This window comes from Pleurodeles waltl, chromosome 1_2, assembly GCF_031143425.1.
Source record: "Pleurodeles waltl isolate 20211129_DDA chromosome 1_2, aPleWal1.hap1.20221129, whole genome shotgun sequence".
In the NCBI taxonomy this organism is placed as follows: domain Eukaryota; kingdom Metazoa; phylum Chordata; class Amphibia; order Caudata; family Salamandridae; genus Pleurodeles; species Pleurodeles waltl.
The window spans coordinates 520771570-520784185 of NC_090437.1; positions in this window are offsets into that span (position 1 = coordinate 520771570).

Genomic DNA, 12616 nt, shown 5'->3' on the forward strand with positions numbered 1-12616 from the left:
CCAGTCTGCAAGCCTCTCATGATTGGTCAGCCTTAATAGGATTAGCCAGGCTATTTTGATGATATAAGTGGCCTGCATAGAACATAGGCTATCTGGGGGAGGGAGCACTGCAGCTGCAGGGCCCATGCCAGGAAGGGGTTGGGGTAAATCAAATTGGGCTTCAGAGAGCTGGGCAGCTAGGAATACCCCCTGTTTCTATACTCCTCAGACAAATGGCAGGCCCAGGAAAGGAATTTGCAGAGGATCTAGAGGGGAGTGGTAATGGAAATGAGTCATACCAGTAGGTTGGTTTAGCAAGGTCTTTTTCTGCTGGACAGAAATCATCCATCTTGGATCTTAAAGTGGAGTGCTTTGTGGGGCAAGAAAATGCCACACTTTGAAGGAAGCTGTAATGCTTTTCGGTGGCACTCTGCATCTCATTCGAAAGGGGTGCCCCCTTCGTGTACCCAAAGATGATTGCATGAACAGGTCTGAGCTACATTGCAACTGAGATCTGCTGCATGAAACCACAAAGAGAAGAAGGACAGTCCTGTTGGAACCCTGGTCAATAGGTCAACAGAGCTTGCCAGCACCAATTTCGAAAAGACATTCCTGGCCTAGAGAGCGTCCTGGGGACCTGGCTATGGTCATTGTGGTAATGGAATTCCCAAACTTCCAAGGGCCATATCAATGCTGCTAGACCTTTGGATTTGTGTTTTGGACACTTTGAGGCCCAAAGGAGAACTTCTGGAAGGATTTCCAGAAGTTTGGAGAGGTGTGGAGAACTTTTGTGAAAAAGCTCCATAAAGTGATGGACCCATCAACGAGAGTCAAGCCGCAGCCACCGAACTGAGAGCCGGCTTGAGTTTCAAGTTCATCCCACTTTGGAGCTTTTCCCCATTAACAAGACTTCCAGGATTTGACCGGTGCTTCCCAGAGACTCAAGGCAACAATGTTGCATCAGATCCTAGCCTGAAGAGGAACATTGCCCGACGTCGAGAGAAAAAGCTCCAGTAAAACAACCAAGTCAGAAGGTAAAATTTTGACCAGGACTTCCTGCTGAGTGTATACAAGCAGGGCTCTATTGTGGGTGGCCTCAAATTGTGACTTGGGTCCGGTCTAGCATGACCGGATGTCCCCGGTTGGCTCTGTTGCTTTTGAAGCACCAGATTTAGGGCCTGATTCTAACTTTGGAGGACGGTGTTAAACCGTCCCAAAAGTGGCGGATATACCACCTACCGTATTACGAGTTCCATAGGATATAATGGACTCGTAATACGGTAGGTGGTATATCCGCCACTTTTGGGACGGTTTAACACCGTCCTCCAAAGTTAGAATCAGGCCCTTAATGTTTACAACATTCATATCTCTGGTTCCTTATATTAGATTTTTGTCATGTTGGTGTAATTTTAAAGATAAAAATATTTCCTATTTTTCTAATTGGGTGTGGGAATTTTATTGTGTGTTGTGTCGTACTTATTTACTGTATTTGTGCATTTAGATGCTTTACATACATACATGTCTCCTTGGTTAAGGTTGCCAAGCTACCAGGGGCTGATGTTTTGAGACTTTGACTGGACCTTATAGTGGTTGGTGGCCTTATTGCTAGCGGTAGGTGTATACAATATAATGTTCCCTTTGTCTCACCCGCTGCCTCCCATGACAACCCTCAACTACTTTCACGTTTTAAAATCCCCTCGTACGATGTAATCTATAAGTTGATCCACAAAATTAAATCAGGCTCCCCGCTAGATCCCTGTCCCCCGGCCATCTTTCAATTGGTTCCTGATTTGGTGGCATCCGCATTATTTCCTATTTTTCAGGATATTCTTTCTACCCCCGCTTACCCGAATGCATGGAAAGAGACTATCATTATCCCCCTTAAAAAAAGGAACCTGGAAAGAGTGATGACTTAACCAATTTGCATCCTATAGCTTTGCTTCCTCTCCTGGCCAAAATGTTTGAAAAATATATTAACAAAGAACTCGTCAATTTCCTTCTAGAATCAGGGGATTTAGATGTCTTTCAACATGGATTCCAAAAATTCCACAGTACAGAATCCGCTCTTATCTCTTTGTCGGATTCCATTCGTAGATTGGTTGATGAGGGTCAGGGTGTCTTTCTGATATTGTTGGATTTATCTGCAGCATTCGATACCATCTTCTGTTAGAACGATTACATCAGGCAGGTATTAGGGATCAAGCCCTTAAGCTTTTAGAGTCTTTTCTAACCAATAGGTGGACAACGGTAAGCAGTGGAGATTTTAAATCCCCGGCTTACCTTTTGCCCTGTGGGGTTCCGCAGGGCTCGCCTCTTAGTCCGACTTTATTCAATGTCTATGTCACCCCACTGGCTGAATTTATACGCTCTTTTGGTTTCATCCCTACCTCTTATGCGGATGATACATAACTTATTATTCCAATCAATAAAAATGCGGAGGAAGTTATGGACCGTTTTAATAACTGTATGTTAGCAGTAAATAGTTGGATGAAGGCCAACTGGCTGAAATTGAATTGCGAAAAAAACGAGATTCTCTGCTTCGGTATTAGCAGGGAACAGTGGTCTCCGTGTTGGTGGCCCAAAGAGTGCCGCACTCCCCCATCCCGGGTTCCACCTCAAGGAATTTAGGCTTACTTTTTGATGATCATCTATCTTTTAAATCTCAGGTCAACCATACGGTTAAAACCTGTATGTGGATTCTGAAGAAACTAAAGAAAGTCTTTCCATATATTCAGAAACAATGGCAAATTACAGCCACTGTGGCCCTTGTCCTGTCCAGATTGGATTACTGTAAAGCTCTTTTGCTCAACCTGGACAAAGGATCCCTTAACAAAATGCAGAACACGGCTGCTAGAATGTTATTGAACCTTCCGCGCTCGGCCTCTGCCATAAATAGCCTCACACATTTACACTGGCTCCCCGTAGCCCAACGGATCATTTTTAAAACTCTCTGCATCACCCATAAAGCCGCCCATGGGATTGCTTCGATCAGCTGGTACCTATCAAATTCAAGTCCCCCGCACCAATAAGGTGAAGTGGGGTGATAAAGCCTTTTCAGTCGTGGCTGCAAATAACTGGAATCTTCTCCCTCTGGAATTAAGGAAGGAGCATAATTATCTTATTTTCAGAAAACGGGTCAAGACTTGGCTCTTTCCACGATAAGTCTTGACCCTGATCTCCCTTTCCTCCTCAGAGCTTACACCCTCCCACCTTTGTTAGCACTTCGATGCCTTCGGGCTGGAATGCGCTCTATAAATGCGTTATACATACATACTTACCCTTACCAATAACCAGGTTCCAACAGAAGGGGGTTGAAGCATTGAAAATGAGTATTTTCATACAAATTACCATCCAACAGAAAAGTGTAAATCTATTGGAGGAAGGGTTATTTGCATGTATATGTGTCCCCATATTGGGTCAGGTAAGATTTAAGAGCCCAGACCCTGTAAGGTAATTTGGGCGAGGCCTTATTTGTGGTGATTAGTTGATTGCACCGAGTGAGGTGGATGGGCAGGTAAAGATTAATAGACTAAACAACTGATTGGGCTTTTTAAGTAATAGAAATGGGCTTTCCCCTCCCTCCTCCCTGGTATTTGAGGATACTTTGTAGATTTATCTGAGCAGAAGCAATGTACGAACCGCACACTGTAAGTTACTCTAAAGAACAGATTATCAAGTTGCTTGAAAACCCATGAGTGAAGATAAAGAAGCACTGCCAAATACGAATATAGACAAAGTGCAGAAATTGAACCAACTTAAGAAAAAACTTTTTTTACTCAATTACATGCACACATTCTTTTAGAACATTTTAAAAACAATACTATTCCTGCAGGCTTGCAAGTAAAACATGTGCTGGTTAATTTTATCAATGTTAAGAATTATTTACTTCAGTTTCGTAGCATTGACATTAAGGCGGTCATTCTGACCCTGGCGGTAAAAACCGCCAGGGCCGTGGTCCGCGGGAGCACCGCCAACAGGCTGGCAATGCTCCTTTGGGCATTCTGACCGCGGCGGTACAGCCGCGGCCAGAAACGGAAAGTCGGCGGTGTACCGCCGGCTTTCCGCTGCCCAGGGGAATCCTCCATGGCGGCACAGCTTGCTGCGCCGCCATGGGGATTCCGACCCCCATACCGCCATCCTGTTCCTGGCAGTTTCGGCCGCCAGGAACAGGATGGCGGTATGGGGTGTTGTGGGGCCCCTGGGGGCCCCTGCAGTGCCCATGCCAATGGCATGGGCACTGCAGGGGCCCCCATAAGAGGGCCCCACTTAGAATTTCAGTGTCTGCTTAGCAGACACTGAAATTCGCGACGGGTGCTACTGCACCCGTCGCACCCCTTCCACTCCGCCGGCTCCATTCAGAGCCGGCTTCCTTGTGGAAGGGTGTTTCCCGCTGGGCTGGCGGGCGGCCTTTTGGCGGTCGCCCGCCAGCCCAGTGGGAAACCCAGAATGACCGCGGTACGGTCTTCTGGCGGTTCCCGCTTGGCGGGCGGCTCCTGCCGCCTGCCAAGCTTGGAATCACCCCCTAAATGTTCTAGAGCCTTGCTGGCTCTATCCATAGAAACACCATATGGGATCAGTGAGCAAGAACTAAAATATGTAGAAGAGCTGGAGAAAGAAATTGTGGAAAATTCTACAATAAAAGATGAGAAGAAACTGCTGGGCAATGTAGAGATGATCATCTCTGAGTTTAAAACATTAACTGTGAATCTAAAGACAACGAAAGTGGCAATAAACAACTTTAGGAATTAATGCATATACCAATATTTGAAAGAAGATTACTACAAAAATAATACTTTAGGGAACCTGAGCTTCAAACTACCAGACCGGTCAAGGAGAAAATTCACCATGTTTTCTTAAACATCTTTGGGGACAAGCCAAGATGGAAAGGGGGGTGACACACATTAGCCAAGTCTTTTTAAGGGAGAGGTCTCAAGAGAGGAAGAGGGTGCAGAAATGGCAGAGCACAAGATCTTGGAGAATTTCAAATTAGAAGATGGATCCACAGAAGGTAGTTATACCAGAACCGACCATGGCAGAAAAGATACCTATCTAAAATCTATTGAAAATACAATTGACATGGAAATCAGCATATTGGAAATGGTCTATCATTTGTGCCGTTAATGGTCCTGGATCCTATAGAGACAAAAAAGGTCTAGCAGTTTTTTCATAAATTCTGGCTAAAACGTTTCCTTGTAGAATCACCACTGATAGCAAATGAAAATGTTAAATGGGGCTAAGAATTGTTTCCACTGTCTGCCCGCTCACGATATTAATGCCTCCACAAGTTAATATTTTTAAAAACATGGTTTTGATAGAGATAGATGTTATCAACAAGAAGAGAATGCATTTCAGTAAACATCTTCAAAAAACAGAATTTAAAGTATTTTACCACCTCTCTAAGAATGTGTCTACGGTCATCAAACTAGCAGATAAAGGTGGTGAAATTGGCATACTGAACAGTGAGGAGTATGAGTAAGAAGTTCTATGACAATTACATAACCAAGAACACTATCAGGGATATCAAGTAGATATCACAAGAGAACTATCAAAGACAATTTTGCAGATGACCACAAAGGCATTGGAAGACAGATGGATATGCTCCAATAAATTTGAATTTCTGAATAAGAAAGAACCCCAAATACTCAGATTATATATGCTGCCGAATGTCCATAAGAATTCTGAAAAACTGCCAGGAAGGCTTAGCATTTCAGAATGAGGTTCTATGTTGGAATCTTTAGCAAAATACGTGTATTTTTTCTTGAAACCATTTGTATATTCAACTACTGCTTTTATAAACGATTCTTTGGACTTCATAAGCATGACTCAAGGCAATCATTTTGAACATGAGACAGACATTCTAGTGACCTGGGATACAGAAACTTTATATATAAATATCCCTCAGGATGAAGCTATTGCGATTATTAAAGCAGTTTTGGATTTAAGGATGCAGCCACATAATCTTTCAATGGATTGTATTTTCAAAGTAGCACTTAGCTGCAATTTCTTTATATTTAGCTAAGAGCTCTTCCTTCAAAGAAAGGGTGTTGTGATGGGCTGCAGCTTCACCCCTAAAGCTGCCAACCTCTTTCTGTCTTGCCTTAAGAACATATCAATATATGATAAAGCAAACAATCCCTTTAAGTCATCTAGTAAGAAGTGGTATCATATTGACAAAAGTTATATGTTGTAGACTGGGACTGAGGCACAACTGCATGAATATTTTGAGTGGTTCATTCAACATACTCCAGATGTAAGGTTGTCAGTGACTTTAAATCCATTCAGGATTAGTTTCCTTGATTTAACAGTACACACATTTGAGAATACCATAACAGTGGCTTACCAAACTAACAGATCATGACACATAGTTGCACTTTGTGAGAGGGCATCTGCAGTCTCTGAAATGTAGAATTGCCATGCAGCCAATTCTTGAGGACCCAGGTACATTTTTCCTTAATGAGGGCTATTTTGAGAGTACAAATATCTTCTCAGTGAAGATTACACAGGGGGGTACCCAAAGAGACTAGTTCGATATGCGCTTATTAGAAATGGAGTCTTTGGTTGGCAGTTGGCCAAGCAAGGACCCTCACTCTAGTCAGGGTAAAGGGGAATCACCCTCAGCTAACCCCTGCTCACCCCCTTGGTAGCTTGGCACGAGCAGGCAGACTTAACCTCAGATTTCTAGGTGTAAATTATTTGTACAGACACACACAGTAACTCAGTGAAAACACTACAAAATGACACAACACAGGTTTAGAAAAATAGAAAATACTTTTCTAAACAATACTAGACCAAAACGACAAAAATCTTACATAAACAAGTCAAGTTATTATTTTGAAAAGCAAAAGAGTCTTAAATCCTGAGAAAACAGTAAAAACACTGTCAGCGTTGAAAGGTACCTGAGTAGCATCAAAATAACATGCACGGGCGAGTGGGCGTTGAAAAAGGTAAGCGATGCGTCGGTTTCTCACCCGCAAGCGAGATCGTACGTCGTTTCTCCTTCTCCGGTCGCGTGCGTTGTTTTTCCTCCCAGTAGGGGAGCAATGCATCGATCCGGGCAGCACTCGGGTCCAGGCAGGTGTTGCGTCATTTTTCTGCGCCCAGTAAGATTTGCGTAGAAAATCCTGGCACACGGAATCAACAAAACCACGCAATGTGGGTTGCAATGTTATCAGCCTCTGTCAGCGGGTGTTGCGCATCCTTCTTCCAGCTACGTGTGTCAATATTCCAGCAGTGATGCCGGTGGAGTGCCGATTTCTGCCACGAAGCCGGCTGCGTGTCATTTTTCAGCTGCGTGTGTGCATCGATATTTCCCCAGCACAGTGGTCTGTGCGAGGATTTTCAGTCTTGGTCTGCCAGCTTCACCTTCCAATGCCCCAGGAACTGGATAGGGCACCACTTGGCAGGGCAGGAGTCTCAGCGGAGAGCCCAGGTGCTGGTAGGAGAAGTCTTTGATGGCCCTGAGACTTCAACAACAGGAGGCAAGCTCAAGGCAAGCCCTTGGAGATGTCTTCACAAGCAGGAATGCACAACAAAGTCCAGTCTTTGTCCCTATGCACAGGCAGAAGCAGCAAGTGCAGGATAGCTCCACAAAGCACAGTCACAGGCAGGGCAGCGTCTCTCCTCAGCTCTTCAGCTCTTCTCCAGGAAGAGGTTCCTGTTGATGTCCAGAAGTGATCTAAAGTCTGTGGTTCTGGGTCTCTTCTTATACCCATTTTGGCCTTTGAAGTAAGCCTACTTCAAAGGAAAGTCTCTCTTGTTTATGAAATCCTGCCTTGCCCAGGCCAGGCCCCAGACACACACCAGGGGGTTGGAGACTGCATTGTGTGAGCGCAGGCACAGCACTTTCAGTTGTGAGTGACCACGCCTCCCTCCCTCCTAGCACAGATGGCTCATCAGGATATGCAGGCTACACCCCAGCTCCCTTTGTAACACTGTCTAGAGAGAGGTGCAAACAGACCAACTGTCAAACTGACCCAGACAAGGAATCCACAAACAGGCAGAGTCACTGAATGGTTTAAGCAAGAAAATACCCACTTTCTAAAAGTGGCATTTTCAAACGAACAATCTTTAAACCAACATTACTAAAATATGTATTTTTAAATTTTCAGTTCAGAGGCCCCAAACTCCACATGTCTATCTGCTCCTAAAGGGAATCTATGCTTTAATCTTTTTTAACAATAGCCCCCAGGTTAACCTATGAGACAGATAGGCCTTGGAACAGCGAAAACCGAATTTGGCAGCATTTCACTGTCTGGACATATGAAACACATTAGTATATGTCCTACCTTGAACATACACTGCAACCTGCCCATGGGGCTACCCAGGGCCTACCCTAGGGGTGTCTTTCATGTAAGAAAAGGAAAGGTTTAGGCCTGGCAAGTGGGTACACTTGCCAAGTCAAATTGGCAGTTTAAAACTGCACACACAGACACTGCAGTGGCAGGTCTGAGCTATGTTTACAGGGCTACTAATGTGGGTGGCACAACCAGTGCTGCAGACCCACCAGTAGCATTTGATTTACAGGCTGTGGGCACCTCAGGTGCACTGTACTAGGGACTTACCAGTAAATTAAATATGCCAATCATGAAATCCAATCAACAATACAATTTACACAGAGAGCATATGCACTTTAGCACTGGTTAGCAGTGCTCAGAGTTCAAAAGCCAACAAAAACAGGTCAGACAAAATAGGAGGCAGGAGGGAAAACGATTGGGGATGACCCTGCATAGGGGAAAAAGTCCAACAGCGATGAAAAGAGCAAGGTTCACCACGTTGGAGACATTACTTCAGCTAAAAGTTAGAGAGTACAAATCCATTGACATGTGTTTTAATATTTATTCCTAATGTGAATATGATCAAATGGATTATTAAAAAACATTGAAAACTTCTTTCAATTTTTGAATGCCTAGGCCTCTATTCTTTTTTAAAGGGGAAAAATCGTAAACATTTGTTAGTGAAAGCCACTAGACAGCAGACTAAAAATCTTTCTCAAATGTTAGGCCTCTCCAAACCAGTAGGGCACTTCAAATGCCGAAATTGTATGATATGTAAGTGCACTAATGACACTAAAGATGTTTCAATTCACGGTATGTCAATTACACAAACAGTGGTTCCTAATTATAATACGAAAAATGTGATTTACTTAATTATGTATCCGTGCAATAATGTGAATATAGGACAGACCACACAGCTAGTAAAATCCTGGTTACTACAGCATAGATCAAGAATATAATGAAATACTCCCAGTGCACCACTTGTCCAACACTTCCAAGAGATGAACCACTCAAAAAATGACCTAGAATGGTCAGTTTTATTTGTGGTACAAGAGGAGAATAGAGGGGGTTATTTAGCCTCTTTATTAAAAAATCAAGAAGCAAGAATGATTTAAAGATTTCATACCTCCACCTTGGACCTGAATGATATGCATGCAATGTGGGCTTTAATTACATAATCCAGATATATTTATCATTTTTCCTCAATGTACTTTTTTCCTTGTGAGTTAGTTTAAAAACGTCATGATTTATGTATGTCCCCTGGGAGGCCTCTGAGGGCAATGTAATTGTCCAGCATTCCTCTTATAAAGTATAGGGACATCTTAAGATAGCCACTACTGCTGCATGTATTCACCTTGGGACCCTGACACTCTGTGCATGCTTAGTGCGTGCCTTTACTTTATTAGCAGTGAGGCGTTTCAGCAAATGACAACGTCTGACAGAGGGTTTAATTTATTCAAATAAAATATTTTCAATTATAATATGAAAAATGTGTATCTCGTGTTTATATAATAAAACCAATGGTCTTTCAGGGCTGAATTATTGTAATTGTGAGAGCTGTTACTCATTTAAGTGATCTCCTGACAATACCTGTAATGTTAATTGTTGTTTGATTGCCGTCACAGTGGTTAAAGGTTTGGTGGCCATCAACTGTCAGTTTTGTTGGACATCCAACAAACATTTAATAAAGCAGGAGTTTATTTCTGAAAAGCAAATGAGTCATGATCCCCACAAAACCTAACAGCTTTCACCCAGCTGTGGGTGTCATTATTGTGTTTTGCTGTCCATCATTTCTAGGGTGTGATGGCTTTATTCAGATGACCCCCATTCTGTCAGACCATCGGATTAAGCTTTCCATCGACTGAGCCAATGGGAGATACACCAATGGAAAACTTACTGTCTGTATGTCTCTAAAAGAAGCCCTTAGCGCCAATTTGCGCCACCAAAGCGTAATTTTTTTCTCTTGCTAATGTGGCATTAGGTTGTCAAAAACACTGTGCCATAGATACAAAGTGGTGCTATGCGTGCATTGCGCCACTTTGTAAACCCTTGCGCCATATAATACCTGCGCCAGGTATAATGTATGCAAGGAGGGTGTTTCGGCATTAGGAGGCCCAGGAAGTTGGTGCAGTGGAGTCTATGAAATTACACTGCTCCATTTCTAGCATCATTTTCAATGCCTGCCTAAGGCAGGCTCTCATTGTTTTCAATGGGCCTCCTGTAACTTTGCAGGATTAGCGTTATTATTTTTGGCGCTAATCCTACAAAGCGCCAAGTTAGCATCAACATTTATGATGCTAGTTCCCTAACATGCGCTATGGTGCGCTGTATCATAAATACAGCGCACACATGGTGGCATTAGGGTGCCCAATGGGGCGCAAGAAAAGTGGCGCATCATGACATGATGCTCCACTTTTCATAAATTTGCCTTTAAATGAGATGGGCACACAGAGGGGGCCCAATTCACAAAGGTAAACTTAGACAATAAGGCCCTGATTTATACTGTTTTTGCGCCGCATTACCATAATTTGTTATGCAAAAGCTGCACAAACTTTCAAAATACCACACCATATTGTATTTTGTAAGTTTGTGCCGCTTTTCTGTAAAAAAATGATGGTAATGCGGCGCAAAAAAAAGTATAAATCAGGGCCTCAGTCTAAGTTTAGATCTAAAGCCTAACTTTGCTCTCAGTAAAATTAGGCTTTTGGTCTAATTTTAGACTTTTGTTTTAAACTTAAACCAAAAGTCTAAACTTAGAACAAAAGTCTACCTTTACTACGAGTAACAAGTAACGAGTAACTGAGAACAACGCTAGATTGTTTGTAGAGAACTGAATCATGAGGTCCTGAATTTAGTGTTGAAGTCTAATATAAACAAAAAAGAGGTAGAATACTTGGATTTGACCATCACAGATAAGGTAGTAGTGATCAAGTTGTACACGAAGCCGACTACTGGAAGTAGCACATTGCATGGCAGGAGTAAACACCTAAGGAACCTTACATAGAGCATCTGTTATGGTAAGTACCTAAAAGCCAGGAGCAGTTGTATGTTCTATCGTAGTTATGAGAAAGCTAAACAGGACATACTAGTATGGTTTAGCAAGAGTGTTTCTTAACAAGGGTTTGAATGCATGATCCAACAAAATATCTAAATTCAAACAAAGTGACAGCCTGTTAAAGAAGAACGTCACAAGCTTGATCCTCATTGACAGTGATTCATTACAGATTTCAGCACAGTCGCCACTAGGATTAGATGCATTCTCAAAGAGGAAAATACTACAGATGAATCCATTCCTAAGAGAGTTATCACCTGCATATCTAGCAACAATTTCTTTCTAAGAGACCATTTGACACATAGTAAATTTCAAGAGGAAGAAAAAGAAACATGGTTTGAGAAGACAACAAAGAAAGACGTTACAAAATGCAAGGCATAGATGTGTCATGTTTTAAAATCTGTTGCCGATGGCAAGAATAGGTAGTTTGAAAAACCGATTACTTGCAGTTCTGACTATTGTGGAGACATAGGCCCATATTTATACTTTTTGACGTAAATCAGCGCCAGGGCAGATTTGCGTCAAAAAGTTTACCGCCGGCTAACGCCATTCCAATGCGCCTGCCGGGCGCCTTATTTATGGAATGACGTTAGCTGGTGCTGCGGCCTGGTTAGCGTCAAAATAAATGACTCTAACCGGGCAGCGGAGGCGAAGGGAAAACTGGGGGTTGTGCACTAAAGAATGGTGCAAGCCAGATTAGAGTAAAAAATATTCGCTCTAACCTGACTTGCGCCATTTTTTGACGCACAACCCCCATGGAAATGACTCCTGTCTTAGCAAAGACAGGAGTCATGCACCCCTGCACAATGGCCATGCCCAGGGGACCTCTGTCCCCTGGGCATGGCCATTGGGCACAGTGGCATGTTGGGAGGCCCAAGTTAGGTCCTCCATGCTACTCTAAAAAAAAGAAATATATATACTTACCTGCACTCACCTGCACTCACCATGGATGGGACCCCCATCCATGGGTGTCCTCCACAGGTGGGCTAGGGTGGCAGGGGGTGTCCCTGGGTGGAGGGAAGGGCACCTGTGGACTGCTTCCATGGTCTCCCACCATGGAAAAGAGCCCACAGGTCCCTTAACTCCTGCCCTGACCCAGGCGTTAATTTTTGACGCAAATCAGGATTTACATAATTTTTCGGCTCCGCATCCCAGCCATTTGGGATTTTTTCGCAGCTGGATAAATATGGCGCACATGTGCTTAAGTCATTTTTTGGACGGGAATGCCTACCCTGCATGTCATTAATGCAAGGTGGTTTAACGCATCCAGAAAATGACGCACACTGAGATATTTTGACGTTAGCGGGGTCGA